The sequence below is a fragment of the Chinchilla lanigera genome, unplaced genomic scaffold (assembly GCF_000276665.1).
Source record: "Chinchilla lanigera isolate Chin_1 unplaced genomic scaffold, ChiLan1.0 scaffold00049, whole genome shotgun sequence".
NCBI classification, from domain to species: Eukaryota; Metazoa; Chordata; class Mammalia; order Rodentia; family Chinchillidae; genus Chinchilla; species Chinchilla lanigera.
Genome location: NW_004955450.1, coordinates 12,171,395 through 12,196,116, shown reverse-complemented (window position 1 = coordinate 12,196,116; position 24,722 = coordinate 12,171,395). Strand labels below are relative to the sequence as shown.

Genomic DNA, 24,722 nt, shown 5'->3' with positions numbered 1-24,722 from the left:
CAGTCCTCCTGCCTCAGCCTCTGGAGTACCAAGATTACAGGCTAAACTATAGCCCGTAAGTGGGAAACACAGTGCCAGACACCTGGGCATGTTTGTAAATATCAATTGTGTCCTCCATTCACCGCCAAGACTACCTCAGAGTGATACCCATTTGCCCCAAGTAAAGATGACAGTTAATACTCAGCATTTTTATGTGAGCTGGTCTGTATGCACAAGTGGCATTTTTTTTCTCTCCATACTGGAGATTGAACCCAATACCTTCACACTGAGCTACAACCCCACCCCTTTTTTTTTTTATTTTGAGGTTGGGTGTCCCTAAATTGCCCGGGCTGGGCTGGAACTTGGCATCTTCCTGCTTCAGCCTCCCCGAGTGCTGTGATTAAAGGTGTGCACCGCTGCTCCTAGCTGTGATGTTTACGCTTCACATCAATCCCCATTTTTTTAACCGGCTCAAGGAGACCCAGTTAACCCTCTTAGAGTCCCATCACTGCCAAGTAGCGGGCTTTACTCTGGTCCGTGTGTCTCCAAAGCCCTTTCGGGATTCTTCTACTTGTTGCCAACATTTTACAGCAGAGGAAAAACAACTAGATAGAGGTGAAGATAGGTGAACAGCAGGTCCAGCTAGGGGAGAAGCCTGAGCAGTTGTGTGTCTGTGTACCGTTCAGCAGGAGCGGTTTAACATTGAACTTCTCTGGGCTCCAGGGATCAGATGAGGTGAGCAATTACTTAACATCGTGCCAGTTCGAAGAACGATCGCTTGATATTTCCTATCATAGAGGACAGCCCTGCCTGCGTGGCCCACCCCTCGGGTCTGACCCCGTGTGATAACCTGGCAGGCTGCCCTGTGGGGTCAGGGTGAGGAGATTAGGTCCCTGGAATGGAAGGGTCTTGGCTGGAAGCTGATAGAGTCCCTGTAGAGACCCGTGTAGTGTACAGAGAGTTCAAGATGCATCTTTTAAATCCTTGGTGAAGCTCAGCAGGCCTGATTTCAGCATAAAAGTGACCCTTTTCAGTGTAAAATGGGGTGGAATTCCAGAGAAAGGATACAGGGAAGAGAATATAGCACCTTCAAAAAATATAAAATCATGATGAGCATTCTGCAGTCTCTTACTAAGAGACAAGTTGTGGGTAAATTCTGAATGTGTGTGTGTGTGTGTGTGTTGCCAGGAATTAAACGTAGGGTCACACCCATCCTAGGCAAGTGTTCTACCACTGAGCTACATCCCCAACCCTTTGTAGGTGAGATCGGGCACATTCAGGGTGGTATAGCTGTAGCCTCCCAACCCTTATTTAAAAAAATTTTTTTTTTAAATTTTTGAGACAGAGTCTCACTAAATTACCCAGACTAGCCTTGAATTGATGATCCTCCTGCCTCAGCCTCCTGAGTAGCTAGAATTGCAGTTATACGTTGTGAACCTTTTGAGGCTGCCATTGAAGAGAACATTGCCCCTATTCCCTGCTCCTGGAGACATCAATAGCAAAAACAAAATCAACCTTTGTGTGTGCTGGTGTGTATCCTCCAGAATTTAATACATCGGGCCTGATTTTATTTTCTTGAGGAAAATACATCTTTTTTACTTGAACAACCCTTTGTGTGTTAACCATTTTTTTCAACAACACTATTTATAGATTTAATTTTTTAAAGAAAAATCTACGTCAGATGTAGAGATGAGGGGGAAAAAATGTGACTCTGCCAATCAAAAACATTAGTGCGACCAGGGAGCCATCCTTTCCAGAACTGGAGACGGGTTTGGAACAGAATGAGAGCTGCCAGGCAGCGCAAGGTGCGCTCCTCCATTGTGTGTGTGCTGGCTGCGCGGCTCCTCGGAGCTGCATTCCTCCACCAGCTGCTGCGAATTTTGTGTGTCAGGCGGTGAATGGAGCTATGTTGAGGGTTCGCTAATACGAATGTAAGTTGGCCCAATTTTTGACAAATGGGCATCAACCCAGAGGATGAGGCTGGTGCTAGCTGCCTGTGAGTTTTATTTCCCCTTGTTGCCAAGGCTGGAGAGAACAGAGAGTGGACTCAGAGCCGTATCAGAGCCTGCCAAGGCCAATATGTGTCCCCTTTCCTCACGCTGGACACTGATCCAGCGAGAGGGGCCCTCGACAGATGGAGTGGCCTGGTCAGGCCATTCTGCTCAGCAGAGAGGCTAGCATTGCTGCTCCTCCACACAACGAGACCCAGGTTAACGTGACCACTTGGGCAGCAGTTGCTTCATCCAAGGTGCTGTGTGGAAAGTGACCCCCTCCAGTCCTTTCTTCCTCAGTCCCAGGACTTTTTCCCTCCTGATTTGGGCCCTTAGGGACACTGACAGTAGCTCTGTTTTAAAATGAAAATCACCAGGCCAAGTGCAGTAGCACACACCTGTAATCCAAGCACCCAGGAGGCTGAGGCAGGAGGATCGCTGTGAGTTCCAAACTCGCGTCAGTGAAGAATCGCTGTGTCAGTGAGTGACACAGGAGAGGAAGCATGTTTCAGAGTTATAGATTGGAACTGCACTCGCAGGAGAAACACGGGCCCTTGAGAATGGGTTTCTCTTACGCCATTCTCAAGTTGCATTTGGAGTCAGCGCAAATGTCCAGAGCACAGAATGCTGCATGCAGGCCTGGCTTGTGTGCAAAGGGAGGCACTTCAGCCCGCATTCCTTCTAGAGGAGCCGCAAGCAAGGCCCTGTCTCTAGGGGGGCATCACCCCAAGAGTTTCGGGGCGCAGCTGGGCCACAGGAATCAAAAGATTCAGCATCTCCTGCTGGACGCTACACGGAGCTAGGGGCAGGAGCACCGGCCCGCCGCATAAGGGTGAATCCTGACCGCTTTCCCACTCAGAGGGTTTCGAGTACTGCCTTTCCAGTGGAACACGTCTGGACACATAAACCGACCACTGGATTCCCAAGTGCCTGTCCTGGAATCATGTAGCCCTTTGGTGTTCCAGTGAGCCAGCCTGTGATGGGCTGGCCACAGACTCATGCCCCATCCCAGGTACACTTCCTCCGTGAAGACCATAGTAATAAAACAATTGCCAAGGAATTATCTGAATCGTTCTGTGGCCCAGACATCACTGAGATGAGCCCTCTCCCCGTGCCTGAAAGGATTTAGCTCAAGTCCAGTGATCCTCATGGAAATTGAAACCACTGCCCACGCAGCAGGAAATTTTGTTTTTTTTAGAGTTACTGGCTTCAGAGAGAATTCTGGCAGATCTGTGTGTCAGGAGCCCAGGCCGCATGAAATGATTAATCGCTGGCTTATTCAGCTTGAAGCCCACCATTGCCGTGATTTGTTTTCCTGCTACAGTCATACTGATTCCAGAACCCCAGGACTGACTGCTGAGCCCCTCCCTGAGAAATTAAAAAGGAGTAGCTGGTCATGGTGGTGCATACCTGTAATCCCAGCACTTGGGAGGCTGAGGCAGGAGGACCTATGTGAGTTTGAGACCAGCCTGGGCTACAAAGTGAGCTTGAAGCTGGCCTGAACTGCATTGAGAAACCCTGTCTCAGAAAGAAAAAGGAGCTGGGGATATAGCTTAGCGGCATGAGTGCTTGCCTGGTAAGCCTGAGGTCGTGAGTTCAATTCCCGGTACCAAAAAAGGAAAGAAACACACATTTTGAGCCGGTCTTGGTGACACATGCCTGTGGCTGTAATCCCAACACTTGGGAGGCTGAGGCAGGAGGATCGTTGCGAGTTCAAGGGCAGCCTGGGCTACAAAGTGAGCTCAAGGTCAGCCTAAACTGCACAGCAAAACCCTGTCTCAAAAAAAAAAAAAAAAAAAAAAAAAGGAATAAAAGCAGGATAACTTGTCTAAAAACCCGGTCGTAGTGAATATAAAGGAAATGTGTCTCCTTGAGTTGTTGCTGGTCTCATCCTGGAGCGCTGCTCACCTCTTCCGTGACTGACCTTCCATCTCAAAACTCTGTGGAATGGCTCCTTTCTCTTCTGGCTTCTGTTCTCCCCAGCTGGGGCGTTTCTGTTACTCAAATCATCTGTTGTTCTGCTCACTCTCAGGTGTGGAAAAGGCTTCCATATTACTTTCTATTAACTAGAGAATATGTGGAAATCAGGCCTTAGTGATATAAGGCAAAGAATCCAATTCCCTTTCTATTTAAAAATGATTTACATTATTTTAGAGACTATAGGTTGTGTGTTGGGGACCAATACAGAAAAAATACAAAGCAGACTTCCTACACTCAGGTGCTAGAGAAAGCAACGGAATGTATGCGCGCGCTAAGAAATAATAGCATTTGGTCACGTGACGAATTGGGAGCGAATGACACAGGCGGACACAGAAGATAGACACGCCCACTTGCAGGAAGATTCTGTCCACGGGAGGGACTCCCTGAAGCGTGCTGGGTAATTTTCTCACAGGTGCTCCAGCCACAAATAGGTCATGACTCATCCCTTGCCTCTGAAACCGTAGAGCTTTGCTGACTTATACATGCTCTGCCTTTGCTATTTACTTTGTCCAAAAATTTTTTTTTAATTTTTGGTTTGCTATTGTAGCTTTCTTCTGCCAAACTTTTATTTTAAAACAACTCCTTAACTGCAGAGCGAGACCCTGTCTCAAAAAGACAAAAAATAAATAAAATAAAATAAAATAAAATAAAATTCCTCCTTACCAACCATTCCTTGCCATTCACCACCATTGACACAGATGCTTAGAGACTACAAAATCAGGTGCTCATTCTACCAAGGAAATCCGAAAGGAGCTTTGGGTTTCTGAAAATGCAAATTGATGAGAACCTCCCCTAACATCCATTCCTTCCTTGCATAAACTCCCCGGGGCTGTTCTTTGTAGTAAAAGAGACAGTGGAAGCTGGATACAGGGGTGCACACCTATAATTCTAGCTACTTAGGAGGCTGCAGCAAGAGAATCAAGTTTGAGGTCAGCCCGGGACACTTACTTAGCAAGATCCCGAATGAATGAATGAATGAATGAATGACACTGAGCTGATCCACTGGGGTTGCCCGACTCCAGAAGCCTCAGCCAAGTTCAGAGCCTCTCTAATAGGTCAGGAGCTCTGTGAATCTCCAGATAATCCATTTCCAGCCTTTGAAAGGAGAGGAAAAGGGGGGCAGTGTACAAGAGAGAATAAAGATTCACGGTGTGTTCACATGAGCTGCTGGGTGGGATGGAAACTCTCCCTTCATTTTTCTAGTTTTGTTCCTACTGCAGAAAGGTAAAGTATCACTGATAAATACGGATTACATTTGGATGGAAAAGACTCCATCCTGAAGAATTAATTCCAATTTATATAACAGGAATGGATATGTGTTGCATACTTAAAGGGATATTTAAATGTCATGCGGCAATTTGCAAGTTCAAATGAAAAGCCGTTTGCCTCACTTGGATCCAGGATTGCAAGGTAAATAAGCCAAAATGTACATGTAAGATAAAAGCTACCGTATAATTGCATCTATTTTGTTTTTTGTTACAAGGCATTCTAAAAGCAATAGAAAAAAAATCTATAAATGGTGACAAAACAAGTCACCCATAACCTCACCACCATTGTCTAAAAAATAAAATAGAAACTTGTTTTCCATGTGTTTTGCCTGTGTGTGTATATAAGGCTTTTTATTCAAAGCTTCATTTTTTTATTCAGAAGCTTTTGCATAAGCACCTTCTGCCACGGCTACCCTCGTCTCCATGACATCACCCTAGGATAATAGGGTTGTCTTAGGTTCTAGTTAATGGGCCATAATTGTTCTGTCTGGTTTGTTTTTTTTTTTTTTTTTTAATTTAGATTGTTCCTAATTTTTTGCTCTTATAACTCGGTCTGATTTGACATTCTTTATAATGTCATTTCATTTCCTCACCAGTGGAGAATGAAAACATTTTTTAAACGATTTCTCTTAAGGGCAGGCTTAACCTAAATATAGTGTTAAGTGATTCCTGCTCCAGCCTGAATTGAGCAGCTCCACCCCCACCCCAGGCTTTAGGTTCTTAAAAAAGAAACCAAACAAAACACTTTTCCCAGAGTAGTTGGGATAAAAGCCTTAGAGATCTAGCCCCTGTGTTTTCTCTGTCTCTCTCTGTCTCTGTCTCTCTCTCTTTCTCTGTCTTCTGGATTACCCATGCACCCCCAGCAAAACCTCAGAAACTCCAACTTGAAGCCCTATGTTCACCCCAGCCACCCACTTTTTCCCGGGGCCCTTTCTGAGACCCAGCGGTGACAGCAGTGAGTGGCAGGTGTGTGGCCCAGGAGCACCGGCCCAGGCCCCCGTTTTGGGAGGACTCTTAGTTCCAAGATAAGAGACTGTGATAGGGAAGAAACAGCCCTAAAAGGAGCTTAAACTGCAATGCCAAGGAGGCCTCCAAAATAGTGGGTAAAATCCAGGTTTTGAAGTAAGACTAGAGCCGGGCGTAGTGGCCCACGCCTGTAATCCCAGCATGCAGGAGGCTGAGGCCAGAGGATCCCGGCAAGTTCAGGGCCAGCCTGGGCTACATAGTGAGACCCTGTCTAAAAAAAAAAAAAAAAAAAAAAGGAACCGGAACGCCAAAGCCACCTCTGCCTCTTACTGGCTGTGTGACTCGGTGAGCTGCTTAACTTCTGTGATTGTGTCTCTGCTTTCAGAACAAGTCCTGTAATAACAATATCTACATCATGAAATTCAGGGCCTGGTTCAAGGAGACATCGGATGGTAGGTTTTGAGTACAGAGCCTGACAGCTGTCGAGGATGGACAACTTCCTTGCATCGCCGCTCAGTGAAACACACTGAGTCTCGTGTCCCTCCGTGGACCCTCAGAGTCACCCTCCCCATGCCCCAAGGGAAAGCTGCCCTTTGCCCTTCCCTACTCACCATGAGACTGCCACACTGTTTTTTTCTCTTCCAGGGCTGCCGTGGATGGTTCTTTTATCACACAGCAGTGGCCACTGAGCCTGACAGCCCAGCCGGATCGTCCCCCGAAATCACAAGGAAGCAAGGTTCATCATTCATCGTCCTTCCGGACTAAAGTCTCACATGGGGGCCCGGGAAGAACAGCCCGCCTCTGGGAGGGAGAACAGGGCCTGAGTAGACCACCAGCTGACCTCACTTGGTGGCTTTGCAGGGAGCTGCCGACCCCAGGGGCACGCAGAGGAGAGTGCCCAGGTCCTGCGTCTCCCTCAGGGCCTCACGGGGGTTTGGCTACGGGGTTAGGTTTCCTGCCTGCTCAGTGACACCATGGTAAGCCAAGCTCCCTGCTTGTTGATCTCCTCGCAGTCACAGAAAGGCTACCAGGGCACCTGCAAGTTGACTTCAGACAGTAGCACCCTGGTCCCCCTCCAGGGACATTCTCAGCACCTCAGATGCTGCTTCCTGTCCCCTTGGTTTGCGCTCGTAGCTCCCCACTCTGCATCCTTAACCTTTAAGTGAGGGAGTTGGCAGGAAGAGGCAGGCTATTGTGTCAGTAGAATAGGTAGCGGACGACCAGGGGAGGCGGGAGCTTGTGCTCTTGGTTAGCTGTGGGTTTTGCCTAGAGAGCATTTCTGGTATGGAACAGGCTGCAGAGACCCAGCCAGCACCAGGAACCCCGCCAAGCGTCTGCTCTGTGCTCTTCTGTCTGGCTGGCCAGGGTATCTCATACCAGGGAGCATCTTTCCTTTCACACACTATTGTCCTGGGGCTTCAGTTACATTCTTGATGGAGAGCCCAGGAACGGGGCACAGTGGGCACTCCAGAACTCGAGGGCAGTGACAACATGGGCTTGCAGCTGGGCTTCAGGTGGAGGGGTCACCGCCACCTCCAGACAGCAGAAGCAGCACCCCTTGGCCTCAGATCTGGCGGGGGTGGGGGGATGGGCAGGGCACCAGTTTCCTGCTGGTCAGAGCTGCATCGTCCTAATGACTTCGTACTGAGTGCATCAGCAAAAGCAGGGCACCCACGAGAATGAGGAATTACAGAATTTTATGTAAGTTAATATTTAATTTACAGGGCCAGGGATTCAGCTCAGCGGCCCAGCGCCTGCCTGGCAAGCACAAGGTCCTGAGTTTGATTCCCAGTACCAAAAACTAAATTTATATTTTATGTTTCAGAAAGTAGCATTGACAAAGTTATCATTAAAAAATAGGAATGTCCATGATCTTACCTTTATTTTATTTTATTTTTTTATTTTTTTTTTGGTTTTTTCCTGGTACCAGGAATCGAACTCACGACCTCACGCTTGCCAGGCAGGTGCTGTGCCTCTGAGCTAAATCCCCAGCCCCTCTTACCTTTATTTTATAGGGTAGTGATTTGGGGGGGTTATATATGTACACATATGTGCATATTTTGGCTATGATTTTTTTGTATTTTTATTAATACATGTTTTAGTACATAATGTTTACATTCCTTGTATGAAGTTGGTACGTGTACATAGTTATCTTTTTTATTTTTTTTTGAGACGGGGTCTCATTATGCAGTTCAGGCTGTCCCAGGCTGGACTCAAACTCACAGCGATCCTCCTGCCTCAGCCTTTCAAGTGCTGGGATTACAGGTGTGCACTAACGTACCTTTCCCATAACACGTTTTAGTTCCTTTTGTCACGACCTTTTCCTCTCCATCTCTTGATCCCCTTCCCCATGGACTGAAACCTCCAAAGCTGTGAGCCAGAATGAACTTTTTTCTATTTATAAGTGAGTCATGTCAAACGTTTGTTACAGTAACAAGAAGCTGACTACCACAAAACCTTTTATTTATTTAATAGCACTTGCCCCTCTCAGAGGACAGAGGCTATTTTTGTCATCTTTGCACTTAGTATGTCCTTGAAATAGACATAGGTCAGCAGAAAGCTGTTGAATTTGATACAGGTGCAACTCATTCTGACAGTAAAGTTAGTAGTTGATTACATGGTGTTAAATGGGAGACCTTCAAAATATTTTTGTTACTCTTCTTGAAATCCCTTTATTAATAATTTTTTCCTTTGACATCTATCTCCCTTACCCACTCATCTTATTTTAAATTGCCCACGTCATCAGGGAAAGGTTACACTAATGAAAACCAAAACCTCCTTTGCATTTTTCCCCCGGAACCCTCTAAACCAGAGCTTGGCAAACTATGTTCTAAGGACCAAATTCAGCAAACCACCTGCTTTTTTATACAACCTGAGAACAAAGAATGGTTTTTACATATTTAAATAGTTTTTAAAAATCTCAAGAATAATTGTTCAGAGTATATGAAAATCGTATGAACTTGAAATTTCAATATTTATAAATAAGGTTTTGTTGGAGCCCACCTATATCTGTCCGTTCACTCGTGTGTCTGTGGCTGCTTTAGGGCTGTGACAGCTGAAATGAATAGTTGTGACAGAAACTTCGCGGCCTACACAGTCTAACATACTTACTCTCTGGCCCTTGACGGAGGCTTACTGCCTTTACAGGGAAGCCAGATGTGCACCTAGATTTATCCTATCAGGGGCTGGGGATTTAGCTCAGTGGCAAAAGGGCCTGCCTTGCAAGCACAAGGTCGTGAGTTCGGTTCCTGGTACTGGAGAAAAACCAAAAAAAAAATAGATTTATCCTACCAGTCTGAGTACTATCCCCAGAAGTGATCTTTCTACTGCAAAAGTAACACCCACTTTGAGAGGTATATAGCTTTCCAGAAAGGTCTACGTAAATAGAAGGGTTTTCAATAAAAAAGATATTTTTTAGATTTATACTTCATTATTTAGGGGCCGGGGATATAGCTCAGCAGCACAGCACCTGCCTGGCAAGCGCAAGGTCCCTGTACCAAAAAAAAGTTCAAGTCCTTGTACCATAAAAAAAAAAAAAAATTAGGTCTAGCGAAATGAACCTATTGTCTTCCTGAGGCTTGGGGAACAGGCCGGTTGGAAGGAGAGCCGGTGCCGCCCCAAGGGTCACTCCTCTTGGTCTTGCATCTCGCTGCCCGTAATTCTCGGAGCTGCAGCAGCACCACGTGCTTCATCTCTGCGACTCAGCTCAGCCGAGGCAGCCTGTTTGAATTATGACCCAAGCGCGCGAGAGATTCTTCCCAGGGGTGAAGGAGCAAGCGACTTATTTGGGTAGTCCCAACAACGTGCCTGGGAAATCATGGGTCCGCTGCTAAATGGTCTCCATCCTGCCAGGAGCAGCGGGAGGGACAGGCAAGCGCGAGATCCCACAAGTGGTTTTTCTCCCTGCCCCCATCCTGAGTTTATTGGTGAACGTGCTTTTATCATTTTAGCCTCCCCCCCCATCCCCAAATGGACGCTCTCCCCAAACTGCTAAATTGCCAGAGCAGCGATCTGCAAGACGTCACCTCTCGGTGGGGAAAGTTGACGGCGTCTAATCCGCTGTGATTTCCCCTGATTCCGTGGAACTCTAAGTTTGCCTGGATTTGCCAGAGAGATTTTGTTGGTCTCACGGGCATGAGGCTTGAAACTGTTTTCTCTTCTCGCCTTAGATTGTCACGGCAGGGGATGGCTGAGAATTCCCGGTCAGGAGCAGCCCCTGGGCATTCTAGCTGGGCTCTGCACGCCTGGACCGGTTTAACAGTCCTCCACCTTTAGCCTGTGAGGTGGGGAGAACCGGCCTAACGCCGCAGATGGTTGCTCTGCCCGCCCTCCTTGGTAGTGAAGATTTGGATCTCTTTGTTTCTATAATGCAATGGAATCACTTCTCGGCCTTCTGGCTAAGATCAAGTGTAGTATCTATAATGTAATGGAGTATATATCATGAAATACCTTTAGACCAAGAATCCCCAGTCTTTTCGTCAGGTGAGGAAACTTCAAACTTGTCCAGAGGCATACATTCAAAGGTGTTAGAATTGGAAGGAAGAAGCCGGGCGTGGTGGTGCACGCCTGTAATCCCAGTACTCGGGAGGCTGAGGCAGGAGGATGGTTCCGAGTTCGAGACCACCCTGGGCTACAAAGTGAGCTCAAGGCCAGCCTGAACAGCATAGCGAGACCTTGTCTCAAAAAAATAAATAAATAAATAAAAAAGAATTGGAAAGGAGGCCTAATTACACAGATGAGAAACAGCAGACCCGATTGTTGAACCCGGATTGTTCAAGATCCCCAGCTAGGGGGCAGCAGCGTTCACATTATGATCCAGGGAATCCAGCCTTCTCGTTCAAGGCATTTCCCAGTAGGCCACACTGCGTCCTTTCCCACGGCTGGTGGTGGCAGTGAGGTTATGGGTAGAATTAAGAAAGATAACTGGTGGGTGGGATCACACCATTAAAGAGAAGAGAGAGGAGCTGCTAGATGCCAGCCAGAGCATCCTTGATACAAACTGTATTTCCTTATATTATGTAAGGCATGAGAACCCAGCTTCAAGACTCGTGCTGTAGACCCTGCTTTCAAGCTGCTAACCCTACGCTCCCACTGCTGCTACAGCCTCTGTAGACTTGGTGGGAGACGAAGAGCCAATCTGACCCTACACCATGACAAAGCTTTATGCTATTTTTCTCTCCTTAGGGGAACCTTTCTTCCCTGAGGAAAGCCAGTACCGAAAGATAGTTGCGGGAGCAGAGAGGCCCAGCTTGACTCCTCTGCAGACCTGTGAGATACATTTCCGTCCCAGGGAGGCAGGTTGAATGAAGGTCAAAGGGTCAAAGGAGCCCAGAGGCAGGAGCAGGAAGAGGGGTGGAGCCAGAATTCTGATCCACCTCCCTGCTTTCCCTCTTGAGAACGCGTCAAAGGGCAAGCAAAAGCATAGCCCTGACAGATAGCGAGGTCCTGTTTGGGGACATATCCACAGGCAGTTTCTGCCCAGGGATAAGATGCATAGGTTGAAGCTTTGGAAAGGGGCAGGAAAAATGTTGTGCAGATGCGACGGGGCCCGGAGATGCAGGCCTGCAGTTGAAGAAAGAAGAGGAGAGGCTGCTGTTGAAAGAACCCGCCCGCAAAGAGAGGTGGCCACCGTGCTGTGGCTGTCCTGGGGCGCCGCCCCGGGAAGGGGGCGCCTCTACCACAGGCCCAGGCCCTTGGGAAGGTGCAGAATGAGAGAAGGTGGCACTGGGTGGGAAAGGCTGGAGCCAACCAGAAGGCAGATGTGGCCGGGTACCTAAGGGCACCTCCGAATTATCAGGTTACTGACCTCATGAAACTTGTGGTGTCGGGGGAAGGAGCGGAGCTTTGTAACGAGTTTTACTACCAGCCGCAGCCGCAGCCCAGGCAGACACGCAGGAGCAAGGAATCAGAAAGAGGCTGGGAGGGAGGCGAGAGCCAGGCCAACATCTTGGCGGGGGCTTTCGGCATCCACAAGCTGAGCCAGCAGGTCAGGCCCCCACCGCACCCCCCACACGCCTCTGGCCGCCGAGCTCTTTTCAAAGGCCTCTGAAAACCTGTGAGACACACACGCAGAACTCAGTGGATCTAAACCACAAGAAGAAAAGAATAAAACCGAGTGTAACACATTTTAATTAAATGTCCATAAAATATACAATTACGTCAACTTCGTCCATTTTTAAGTTTAGCGTTTCCAAATTCCCTGTGTGGAAAGAAGGGGGAGGTTTGATTTTCTCACCGTGTAAAATTTCCTGCACATGTGTGATGACAGCCAGCCCTGCAGTAAATGAATACTTGTAGCTAAACAATTTCAAAAGCAAGAAGAATAAGAACGCTTCTCATCTTTCCCACGGTAAAGAATTGTACATTTAATGTGAAATATGAGGATATTCTAGTGTGTTAGACATGATGTGGAATGTGGACTTCATAATTAGAGGAGACCCTGGGTCCTGGGATAGTCTTAAACCATCCTGGCTCTACGTCAGGGAAGTGGGGTTCAAGCTGCATTGAGTCAGATCTGTGTGGGGTGAGATGGGGGTGCTACATCTGGGGAATAACCGGATTAGGTAAACCTCAGAATGTTCACTGCAGTTTTACACCAGAGCTTTCAGCCCTCAGGGACTGTTCCGAGGAGTGTACATTTACTTATTCCTTCCTTCCTTCATTCAGTACTAGGGATGAACCCAGGGCCCTCCCACTGAGCTATATTACCATCCCTGTTGTTTTGTTTAGGTTTGATTTGTTTTGTTTTGTGATAGTCTTGCTAAATCACTAAATTGCTCAGGGGCTGAACTCTGATGGCAACCCTTCTGTCTCAGCCTACCAGAGTGCTGAGGTTATAAACCCCACCACCACACCGTGCTGGGATAAGCTTTTAGGTGGCAGAGGTGAAGCTCTCTGGAAGGAAGGAAGCGCCTTCCAAGGGTAATGAACTGTGAAGCCTCCCTCGGACTGATCCACCCATAGAAGAGAGGGCGAACCTGAATGATCAGGTTGTAATTCACTGCTTGGTGGGTGGCAAGTGGCCTGGGTGTGAGGCCAGGCCCTGGACCACCGCCTGGCAGCACTCAGCAGCCAGGGCTCCTGCCTACAGCTGGAATGTCTGCCATCGGTTCAAACGCTCCTGTCAACGCTGATGGCCAGCTTCCCTTTAGAGACATTTTTATTTATATTCCTCCTTCCTGGGATGATTTCACTCTTATACTTGAAAAAAGGGAAGAGGAAGAAACAGGGTTCTCCGGACACCCCTCTCCCCACCTCTCTCTGTGTCTTTAATACTGTTCCCAGGCTTGTATCATCCCATCCCTCCCAGCCACGGGTCCCTCCAGGCTGCTTCCCTCTCTTGCCCACCCCCAGCCAGGTTTCTTTCTGGGAGGCAGTGAAGGTGGCCAGCAGGCACCCTCCTGCCTGCTCTCAGCCTGTGGGGCGCTGTGGAGGCCGGCAGAGGGTCTGCATACGGGAAGACAGCACCGCGCCGGACGGAGGCAGGTGTCAGGCTCTCTCCTCTCCTACCCCACTGGCTCCTGGCGCTGACCTCCACCCGAAGCAGCCCAGTGGCCGGTGAGAAGGGCTGTTTGTAGCCCCGCTGGTGCTGCCTGCTCCTCACCAGCTGATGAGCTTGGGGAGGCAGTCTGGTAGGTGACAGGTGACCCGTTTAGAGACCAGGCCTGCCCTGCTTCCCTGAGAAGCTCTCTCCCTCTCCTGCCTTCCTCCATGGCGCAGAGCACATAGGGTCGCTGTGTTTTCACAGTAAGGAACTAACACCCATCCAGCACTTTTCTGCTCTTAGAGAGCGTGTACGCTTCATATTTGGTGTTCACAGTGACAGTGGAACAAGGCAGGGCAAGCATCCGAATTATCCTCATGTAGCAAAGAGGAATGGGCTCAAGGCTGACCCGACATGGCTAGTGTTCTGTGGCCCATGAGTAGATGAGCCAAGCTTGGGTCTTCAGGCCCCGAGACCTGTGAGGAGTGGGCTCTGGCCCTGAGAAGCCACGGGGAAGCTCTAGCCAAGCAAGCCATCAGGAGCTTTGGAGTAGGGCTACACCTGTGGCGTGTGACTATGACTAGCACCAGAATATCTGTCTCGGGAAGTTTTCAGGGCTCTTCAGTGCTGACATCATGCAGTGCCATCGATTTTTAAACATTGCTTTGGTCAGCTTGCCATTGCTGGGATAAAATACCCACACCCACAACTTCAGGAGGAGAGGGTTAATCTGGATCACAGCTTCAGAGGGCTCCGGCCACGGCCAGCTGGCTCCAAGGCTGACACATCATGGCAGAGGGGCCTGGCAGGAAGCTGCTCTCCCCATGCAGCCAGGAAGCAAAAGAGGGGGAAAGCCCCAGAGGGGAAGGGTCCAGGAGCCACATACAGTCTCCAGGTCATGCCCTATGACCGTTCCTCCACCTACACCCCGGAGTCCATCCAGCTAGGACGTCCCCTCCCATCAGTGAGGTTAGCGCTCTTACAACCCAACCCTCTCCAGGAGTCCCTTAATCCAGTGAAACTGATAGTCAAGATTAACCGGCTCAGAGAGAAAGATCATTATGTGTATGGCATCATTCAGTAAATTCATTTATTGGTATATTAACCAATTCAGTACATATGTAAGTTTAGCAAGCACTCCATGTCCAGTTGCCCCAAGCCAAAAATCAGTGTAACCAAACACCCAATCCACTGGATTGTCAGTGTAATCCATGTGTCAAGTGATTAATTCATTGATTTTTACCAAGTTTACCATGGTGTGTGTAACAGCTTAAACAGTAAATGCTTCAGCATTTACTACACAAATGTGAACTAAACAAAATATTCAGAAATTAAAATTTTTCCTACATGAAGCACTACTTTTCTGGGCAAAATTCAAGCCTTTATATAAGATTATCTGAGCTATTTCTGGTTTCTTTCTTAACCTTTCATGAATAGAAGTATATCTTTTCACATTGAAAAACTAAATTTTTTTCCACCGATTTCAAAAGGCTTAAATAAGCTTCAATAAGCTTTCCCTTTACGGAGCCAGTGTGGCAGAAGGGCCCAGTCCTGGAGGCCACCCGGCTGGGGGCTGGCCCAGCACCGCCACCCTCCGCGATGCAGCCCGTTGCCAAAGGTGCTTGTACATACGTGGTGCCATCTCAGCACAGGTGCTGGCGGGAGGGGGGGGGGGACACGTCACAACGATAACAGGGCTATTTCGGGGTGATAGGATTATAACTTGCCTGCCTTGTAACTTCCATATGTTCTAAGACATCCTTTGCATGATTTAATTGTTCAGCACATGAGCTATACCACATGGCTTCTGTATGTACTATAGCGTACCATCCTAAACCAATAAGACAGCTAATAATATCAGCTTTGTACAAACAAAGAAACTGAGACACTGAATCGTGAAGTAATTTGTACAAATATCTTAGAAGAGTCTGGCGTCTGGTCTGTCTGACCTTTAAGACTCGTGCTAATGATGTGTACTTCTTCTAGCTCAGCCTGGGTCCTTCTCTATTGAATGTGTGTCATATTTATAGCTCAAAGTGTGGTGGGGATGGAATGATAGGATAGGTGTGAACATCTACTGTAAGTGCTAAATCCTTCCACGAAGAACAATGATGCTAAGTTACCAGCATTGTGTGTGCAGTGTTTACCAGGTGCTGTGCTCTCCCACGGGCTTTGGATGTCATGTCCCTGTACCCATCTCCGTGGCCCTGTGAAGGGGGGGCTGCACCTTTAATCTTATTATCTGCATTGATGGATATGGGGGACCAGAGAAGGCAAATATCATGCCAGGGTCACACAGCACCACATCATAGTAAGGATCTACGGGTGGAAGAATTTCTGTTGTAAATGAGGCCTGTATCATCTTGACCAATCTTCTCCCCTACTTGCTTCTCAAGGCTGAACTCCAGGGAATGGAAAACATCTACAAGAAGGCGATAGTATGCCTGGCTCCATAGGAGAGGAAAGGAGGGGGAGAAGGTCAGAGGCGAGAGATGGGGCACGGCCTAGCCTTCTGTCGCACATGCATACTGACCTTGCTCTCCAAGGACACTACTGCCACCTGCTGTTCACACCTCTCCAGCCAGCCAGCTCGCTCCAACACCGTCACTCAGGGTCCTCTTAACATCTCCACACTGTGTGTCCTACGCTTATTCTGGGCCCTGTGTAATAGAATTTCAACCTTTGGCCAGTTCCAATTCCTGATGGGCCAGTGCTTAGCCGAGCTAGAAAGGGTTGACTGATTGAATCAAGATACACCTTTTTTTTTTCTCTTTTTGAAACAGGGTCTCACTATGCAGTTCAGGCTGGCCTTGAGCTCACTTTGTAGCCCAGGCTGGTCTCAAACTTGCAAGCATCCTCCTGCCTCAGCCTCCCGAGTGCTGGGATTACAGGCGTGCGCCACCACGCCTGGCCAAGATACACTTCTAAACCTTATGAGCTCAGTGCAAGGCCTTTGCATCTTAGTCTCTTTCCCCGTGTGTAAAGCAAAAACCACAATAACAATAGCTGCTTCACACTGTTGTCTTTAAGGTGAAATAAGGTTTTTGTTCCTCATCTGCACTCCACCTTTCTATTAAAAAAAGTTAAATAGGTCAAGGACAAGCCATGATGGGGTACAACCTAACATCTCTAAACACCAAAAGTCACTTCCGCTGACATCAGCATCTCAGCAACTGAAGTGTCTTCTTCTAATAAAGCGTTTCCCCTTTATACTTTGCCACTGATTTTGAATTTATCAGTGTTGTCTCTGTCATTTTCTTTTGTACTTTATTAAAAGTATCTGAACCAAATATGAAATAGTGAAAAGGGTACCTGATTGTTTTTATGCCAGAACTTTCCTAGTTATAATTGGCCCTGGGACAATCAGAGTATTTCCAGGATTCTGATTGGCAAATTTCACTTTGGTTCTTTGAGGCGAATGGTAACCTAAAACTGAAAAAGCTGGAATGGGCTTCTTCCACTTGAGTTCCCTTGGGAACTGATGCAAATGGCAAAGCTGAGAGGCCTGGCTCCCTCTAAGCATCTCTAAACATCGCACCAGATTGTTTGCCTGACGATTTCTTCTGACTGACTCCAGATGCCAGTCGTTGGATGGTGATCAACATGCATGCTGCCAACCCAATATTCTTGCCTGGATCCTTCACTTATGTTGGTGGTTTAGAAGTTCAACAACACCGAAACTGTCTATGGGTGGGTTCCAGCAAGGATATGTAAACTGTTTCAGATAGTATCCACTGTCCTAGTTACTTTTCTCATTGCTGAGAACTTTCAGTCCATAATCAGCTGGCTCCAAGGCAGGGTGGCACATGGTAGGGGGGCAACCACTGAGACTTTCTTTCAAGACGGGCATGCCGGGCTTGGTGGCTTATGCATGTAATCTCAGCACGCGGGAGGTTGAGGCAGGGGGATCGCTATGAGCTTGAGGCCAGCCTGGGCTACATAAGAAGACCCTGTCTCGGGGCTGGGGATTTAGCTCAGCGGCAAAGCGCCTGCCTGGCAAGTGCAAGGTCGTGAGTTCGGTTCCCGGTACCGGAGAAAAACCAAAACCAAAAAAAAAAAAAAAGACCCTATCTCAAAAAAAAAAAAAAAGGGGGCAAACATTTGTTTTTAAGATGTTCATTGTAGCATTAATACTTGTAGCAGCCAAAGAAAAATCTGGAGACAACCTAAGTCCTGACCCAAAGGGAATCATAGTTAATTAGGTTCATGGAATATTATTCTGCTGTTAAGATGAGGAGTATGGAGGCTACACAGAAATGTGGAGAGATGCTTGCTGTAATGTTAAGTGAAAAGGGCAAAATACCAAATGATATTTCCATTGTCACTGTAGCCATCTTACACTGTCTTGTGCTTATGGATGACATCTAGACTGTATTGGGAAAGTAGTTATGTTCAGATAGTAAGATTCTGCATAATTTTTTTATTTCTTGGTTTCCAAACTCTGTTTAATGTGGTTACACTCTAACAAGAAATCTGAGATAGTCTATTTCTACGTTAACCTAGTTACACTCAGAGTATCTCTGCTTTGGAACAGGAAGGCAATCATAATCTATTTGAGAAACTAATGATTTCTCATTTCCCTCAGTAATAGGTTGGAAAAAAAGCCACCAAGAACTACAACGTTCAAATATGACATATTGCCATTAAAAGAGCCAAGGCAGGAAAAATCCTCTATGTAAGAATCTTGTGCTTCTAAATCTCCAATCCTTTTTTTTAAAGAAAAAAAGAAAAACACAATAAAAACAATGATACAGATTTTCAAAACACATTAATAGAACCACCAATCTTTTGACCTGTGCTGAGATACTTTTGTATATCTTTGATGGAAAGAACCATAAAGTGACTATTAAATATGCCAAGGTTTCTTTTACTACCAACTTCACATTTGACTAGCATTTTCTAACTTTCAAAAAACTTTCACATGCTTTATCAAATTTGGATCTCCCAACAGCTCCACACAGCAGGCAGTCCATATAGTATTATGACCATCTTACAGATGGGGAAACTGAGGCTCTGCAAACCCAGTGATGTGCCCGAGTTCACACAGCTCATAAGTGGCAGGGCTAGAACTAAATACGTGAGCATTGTTTGAGGGAAGAGAACACGACCAGCCTGTCAGTGAGCGTCAGTGTATCATTCTGAGGTACAGAGGTTAAGAGAGAAAATACTGACTTCTTAAGGGAAGAAGAGTACAGTTTTGTGAAACAAATAATTAGCATGGCTGACGACAATCATGTAGGGACATGCTGGCATCCTGACAGCAGTCCAGGGCCAGCACAGTGTGGGACAACTACAGGAAGACAGTCAGGACTTGGCACCCAGGCATCTGTAAGAGGAAGGTGAGACGTGCAGCTCTTGGGCAGGTGCTCTGAGGGGGGCGCTCAGACCAGATCTCAGCCTAGTCCTAGATCTCTGGTCCTTTAATGAGCAAGAAAGCTGAGAGGAAACTTTCCAAACTTAGGCCCAGGACATAAGGAATAACTCTCAAGATGATTTCCAGCTATTGAACCAATGTGCAAATGTAGACATATACCACTGTACAGTCTCAAAAGTCACATTCAGTGATTTGCCTGGCATTCAAGAGGCCCTGGGGCCAGGCATGGTGGTACACACCTGTAATCCCAGCACTTGGGAGGCTGAGGCAGAAGGATCATTGTGAGTTTGAGGCCTGGGCTACAAAGTGAGCTCCAGGCCAGCCTGAACTGTACAGTGAGACCCTGTCTTAAAAAGACAAAAAAAAAAAGAGGTCCTGGGTTCAGTCCCGAGCACCACCCACCCTGCTTTATATTAATACTGTGTCACCATTCATGTCAGCTCTTTGAATATGACAAAATACCTGAGGATAGCAACTTACAGGATAAAAGCTTTACTTTGGCTCAGTTTCAGAGCATGCTTGGCTGGCTCCATTGCTTTTAGGCCTTGGGCAGGAACATCGTGGAAACTGAAGTTTTGCCATCAGCCTCATTTATCATATTTATGTTGCTAGAGGCGACTCAGTTTCAGCCAAACATCTTTAATTCTCTTTTTAAAAATTAATTAATTAATTCTATTTATTTGGCCTATTTTGAATTTGTATTTATGTGTGTTTAAATGAATATATCTCATGGACTTCTCAGTTTACTTAATTTGCAAGTTGCTTGCATACGTCCTAATATGGCATTACACATAAACTTGTAGCTGTTATACAGCTAGAAAGCCAAAGTATGTTAAATACCTGGAGAACAATAAAATCAAAACAAGCCAGGCATGGTAGCACACACCTGCATTCCCAGCACTCGGGAGGCTGAGGCAGGAGGATTGCTGTGAGTTTGAGGCTAGCCTGGGCTACAAAGTGAGCTCAAGGCCAGCCTGAACTGCACAGCCAGACCCTGTCTTGAAAAGACAATAATAATAGTACATACATACATACATACATAGATGAGTCTGGGGCACTGTGAAGAATTCCTGACCCAAGAAAGTTAGTGTGAGCAGGCAATGCGCGCTCAACCGCAGCTGGAGCTGGGGCGATGCTCGTGAGTCCCCAACCCTAGTGATGCCTTCATCACTGGCAGAGAACTCACACGGGCATGTGTGGCCATCTGCTGAGAAATATACAAGATCATTCACCCCTGAGCCCCTCTGACAAGTATGAATACAGGCACCTGTTTCACAAGGTGCACTTGGAAAATGGGGTAAAAGGGCACCTCTGTTTTCGGCAGAGAAGGTAGAAAAGCAGTTCATGCTTTTCACCTTCTCTCTCCTCTTCTGAGTCCATCCCCTTTCCCCTCTCCTTCCTACTGCTCCCCTCATTCCTTCTTCCCCTTCCCATTTGAAAAAGATCTGCCTACTTCCTGCATCTCTTCTCAGCCCCTCTGACTTTCTCCCCCTTTGTGCCCGGAGTTTTTGGAGGCACTGTTGCCTTGTCTCCTAATGTTGCTATGTTTTGTTTGTTTGTTCTCTGTACTGGGATTTGCTGGCTGGTTATGGTGGGTAGCTTCGTTGCAGAGATACCCTCCGAGTGTGGCTATTGGCCTTTGCTTCTGTCTCAGGATCCAGCTAGCTGCATTTACTTGGGAGGGGAGGTTGCAGATTATTTGGCTCAGTACCCATTTCTTTGGGAGTGGGCCACAGTACCGTTTATGAAGCCCAGGCAATCCAGACATTGGCATATAGGGGAAGCCAATTGACAGGAACAACTATTTCACCTTGGCTATAGTAGTAAGCTCAGCAACATCAGCAGCACCATGTATGAACTGGATACTGACAGACCCTAAGAACAACTCATGTACTACCCTTAACCAGAACAAAGAAGTCTATAATGCTCGTACAGAAGTCTGTAATGTTAGTACAGGCACTTAGGTAGCCCAGCTATTGACTTACATCCGGTCTCTGCTGGATGTGGGCAGTGGTGTGAGGGCTCAGGCAGACAGCTGGGCTCAGTGTACCCCCTTCAGCTCCAGCCCCTCTGAAGACATCGCAGTACTGATCGCAGGCCCGCGACCTTCCTGGCCTGAGATTCAGATTCTCAGGGGGCCTCAGGGCCTCAGCGGTAGGACTAGCCCTCACCCTTTCCTAGTCTGTGTCCCCTGGCTCTCTCTCACCATCTCTGCAGAAGGATAACACTTCAGTCCCAGAGTGAAACTGTCCTCAGGGTGCTGGTCTCACTCTCAACCAGGCGGGTCCTTTGGTTGTCACCTCTGCTGCTCTGTGCTGAGGAGAACCAAGGTGCAGACCTGGCTAGGAGTTGGTAGTTTGACTCCGGTAGTAGTGGGATGGGAAGGTCGGTGGGCTCCTCCTCCTTCCTGTATGGCTTGATGCAGCCCTGATCTCGTAAAATTGTCGAGTGCATTATTAATCATGCATATAAAGTACATAATGCTTGGAAAGGGCGCAGTAAATAATTGCTATTAACCAAATGCTCAGCAACTAAGAGCTCAATAAATGTTAGTTATCATGATTCAGATTTTCTTCTATTTTTAAATTTTATTTTAAAGAGACAGAAAAGTGCCTTTCCCCGCCCACCCCAGCCCTCTTCAGAACAGGAGGCTGAACAGAGAGATGAGTTATAGGAAGGAATGTGCTAACAAAAAGATGATCTCTGTGTTCTCTTCCAACTCTGATATTCATCTGGAAACATGCTGTGGGTTCAGCTGCATCCAGCAAAAGTCATATGTCAAAGTCTTACTCCCCTGTATGATTGTATTTGGAGACAAAGCCTATAAGAAGGTAATTAAGGTTAAATGAGATCACAAGGGTGGGGCTTAATATGACAGGATTAGATTTCTTATAAGAAGAGACATACAAGCCAGGCACGGTGCTGCACACCTGTAATTCCAGCATTTGGGAGGCTGAGGCAGGAGGATCCCTGTGAGTTTTAGACCAGCCTAGGTTATATAGTGAGTTAAAGGCTAGTCTGAACTACATAGCAAGATGCTGATTCAAAAGCAAACAAAAAGAAGGAAGGGAGAAGAAGGAGGAGAAAGAAAAGGAGGAAGATGGGAAGGGAAAGGGGAAGAGGAAGGAGAAAAAGGAAGAGGAGGAAAAAGAGGAAGAAGGGACAGGGGAAGAAGGAGGGGGAGGGAAAAGAAGATGAAGACAGACAGACAGACAGGGCTGGTGCATGTCCCGTCCTTCCCCTGCTTTCTTTCCTCTCTCTCATGAGAATACAAGGAGACCCTGGCTGTCCTCAAACCAGGAAAAGCACCCGCGCCAGAACCTGACCGTACTGCATCCTAATATCACTTCCAGCATCTACAACCGTGAGGAAATAAGTTTTTATCATGTGAGTCACCCGGTCCGTGGTGTTTTATCATGGCAGCCCAAGATGGGCAGTGGATAGTGCCCATAATTCCTTCTGTTGGCTTAAAGGACTCTAGGTTTATTTATGCTAGGCTCACTAATTCTGTTGCCATGGCGATGGGGTCCCAGGCAGGTTTCTTGATTCTTGTGCACAACAAAGAATGGGACGTGGTGCGCAACAGCAAAGGAAAAGCCTCAAAGTTTAACACCGCTTGAAGGGGTGACGGCGCCGTCGGAGAGAGCGGGCTCGCGCTGGCCGAAAGGGAAGTGGGAGGGGCGCCCAATGGGTTCGGTTTAAGAATTTAAAATGTTGGGCCGGGGATTCCTTCCTATAACTCATCTCTCTGTTCAGGCACTCACAAGTGCCTGCCTGGCAAGTGCAAGGTCCTGAGTTCGGAAAAAAAAAAAAAATAGGGCTTAAGAATTTAAAATGTTGGGCCAGGCCTGGGGCGCCTCCCCCTGGGGCTCCCGACTGAGTCATGTCCCGCGTCCACGGTGCGTGGCCTTTCCCACAATTCACTCTGAGAACTGTGTGTATGAGATGCAGCCCCTATGCATGGGCCTTGACGAGCTCCCAGCGAAGAAAGGTTATTTTAAGTCATGCCAGCAGGCCTGGCACTTGGGACTTTGGAATCTTCCAAGGTGGGCCCAGGGCCTCTGTCTTTCTTACCTCTGCTGCCAGGGAGTAGGCCTTAGCACAGGGTTGGAGGGCTGAGGGGGGTTGGGCCTGGGGCGCTGCCCGGGTTCAGGTGAGTGGAGGGGAGTGGTCCTGTCGCCCCAGCTTACCATCTGTCTTAATTCTGCATCTCTGTCTCTTTAATCCTCACCATCCAAGTAAGCGAGTGATAATTTCTGCTGTTTTCAGCTAAAATTAGAATAATGGATTCATCGAATTACAGAGTCAAACCTAGTAAATTGCAGAGGTGGACAGGCTTCTGTGAATCACTGAATCACCTTTCTGGTGATTAATTCCTCGCTACAAAATGCAAGTATTTGTTCCTGCTTCATTATTTGTATGGATCTAAACATATGCCCACAGCCCCAGTGGTAGGTATAGATCCTGACCAAGTGAGGCAGAGCCAGGATCGGGTTCCTGGAGGCTAGAAAAACAGCAGGTTGGGAGCATGACAGCCCTGCTCCTTGTCTGCGATCCTGGAGCCTCATGGCAACTCACACAAGTCACGCACTCTGCGCGCGCGTGCGCGCGCGCACACACACACACACACACACACACACACGGCTCTTCTGTGGAGCTGGAGGCCAGGTCTCTGGGCCTTGTAAGCGGAATCTGACTGGATGTTCCAGATCCCACTTGTTTCAGCAAGTGACTTTAGTAAGGACATCCAAGTGCTGTCACCAGGATGCGTGGTACCAGAGACTCAAATTGGGAATCCTGGCAATCCACGCCCAGTAAATGCCTTGTTATAGAAAAGCATGTTTTAAAAAATATCTATGTAGATTCTTATTTTGCCAAAGAATCTGTTCTAACTGAAAAGGACCAGGATTCCAAGATGTACCCAGGAGAGACAGCTCGTCTAAGGCAGGGAGGCAGAGTGTTCTGCACTCTGCTGACTCTTGCACCCAGTTACTTGTTTTGAGTGACTGCCAAACCCTAAAGTTCAAAAGACAGCCACAGTGCAGAAAGGGGCCAGCATTCCTGGGCGTGGATTCCCAGAATCCTCCCACTTACCGTCAGCTCCTCGCTCTCAGGCCAGCCCCCTCTCCGCCGGGCTTTGGGTTGAGAGGCAGCCTCTTTGCTACAAAGAATGCTAGGGAGAGTCCGCCGAGAGGAGCGTCAGCGTGGTTGGCCACCCACAGACGTGAACCTGGGGTCTGTAAACTCCTCCCGAGTCACGAGTCACGTCTGGGGTTCGCGGTATGAAGCAACTGCATCCCCCTGGAGGCAGCTGTGCTCTTGGCCGGCCACAATACACAAGAGCTGGCGGGTCCTCCTTTGAAAAATGTTCCACTTAACGTAAACATGTTCCAATTACATGTAAACAGCCTGGTTAGGAGCAATTTATATGCCGTCAAGCCGGATTTCATCTGCAAAACTTTCTACTCTCTGCCCTATATTCAGACTTCCACTGTGTCCTCTTGGGTTTTTGTCTCCAATTACACCGCCCCTGAGAAACCAACCAATCCTCTCCATGGGCACTGGCACCGCCCTAACCAAAGCCACCCGTGTCTCCCCTCTGCACCCACCAGAGCTCCTAGCTGCTCTCTCCACGTCAGTTCTATCCTCTCTTCCCCCAAGACCTGTCCTCCACTCTTGTA

At 47.6% G+C, this 24,722-nt stretch overlaps 1 long non-coding RNA gene across 1 annotated transcript in view; it reads right to left on the bottom strand.

Annotated features, from left to right (window-relative positions):
* The window catches only part of LOC106149595, a 26,555-nt gene extending 1,833 nt beyond the window's left edge, over nucleotides 1–24,722 (bottom strand). Inside the window, exon 1 of the long non-coding RNA XR_001235875.1 lies at nucleotides 24,136–24,722. This is a non-coding gene — a long non-coding RNA (uncharacterized LOC106149595). The remainder of the gene's footprint in view (nucleotides 1–24,135) is intronic.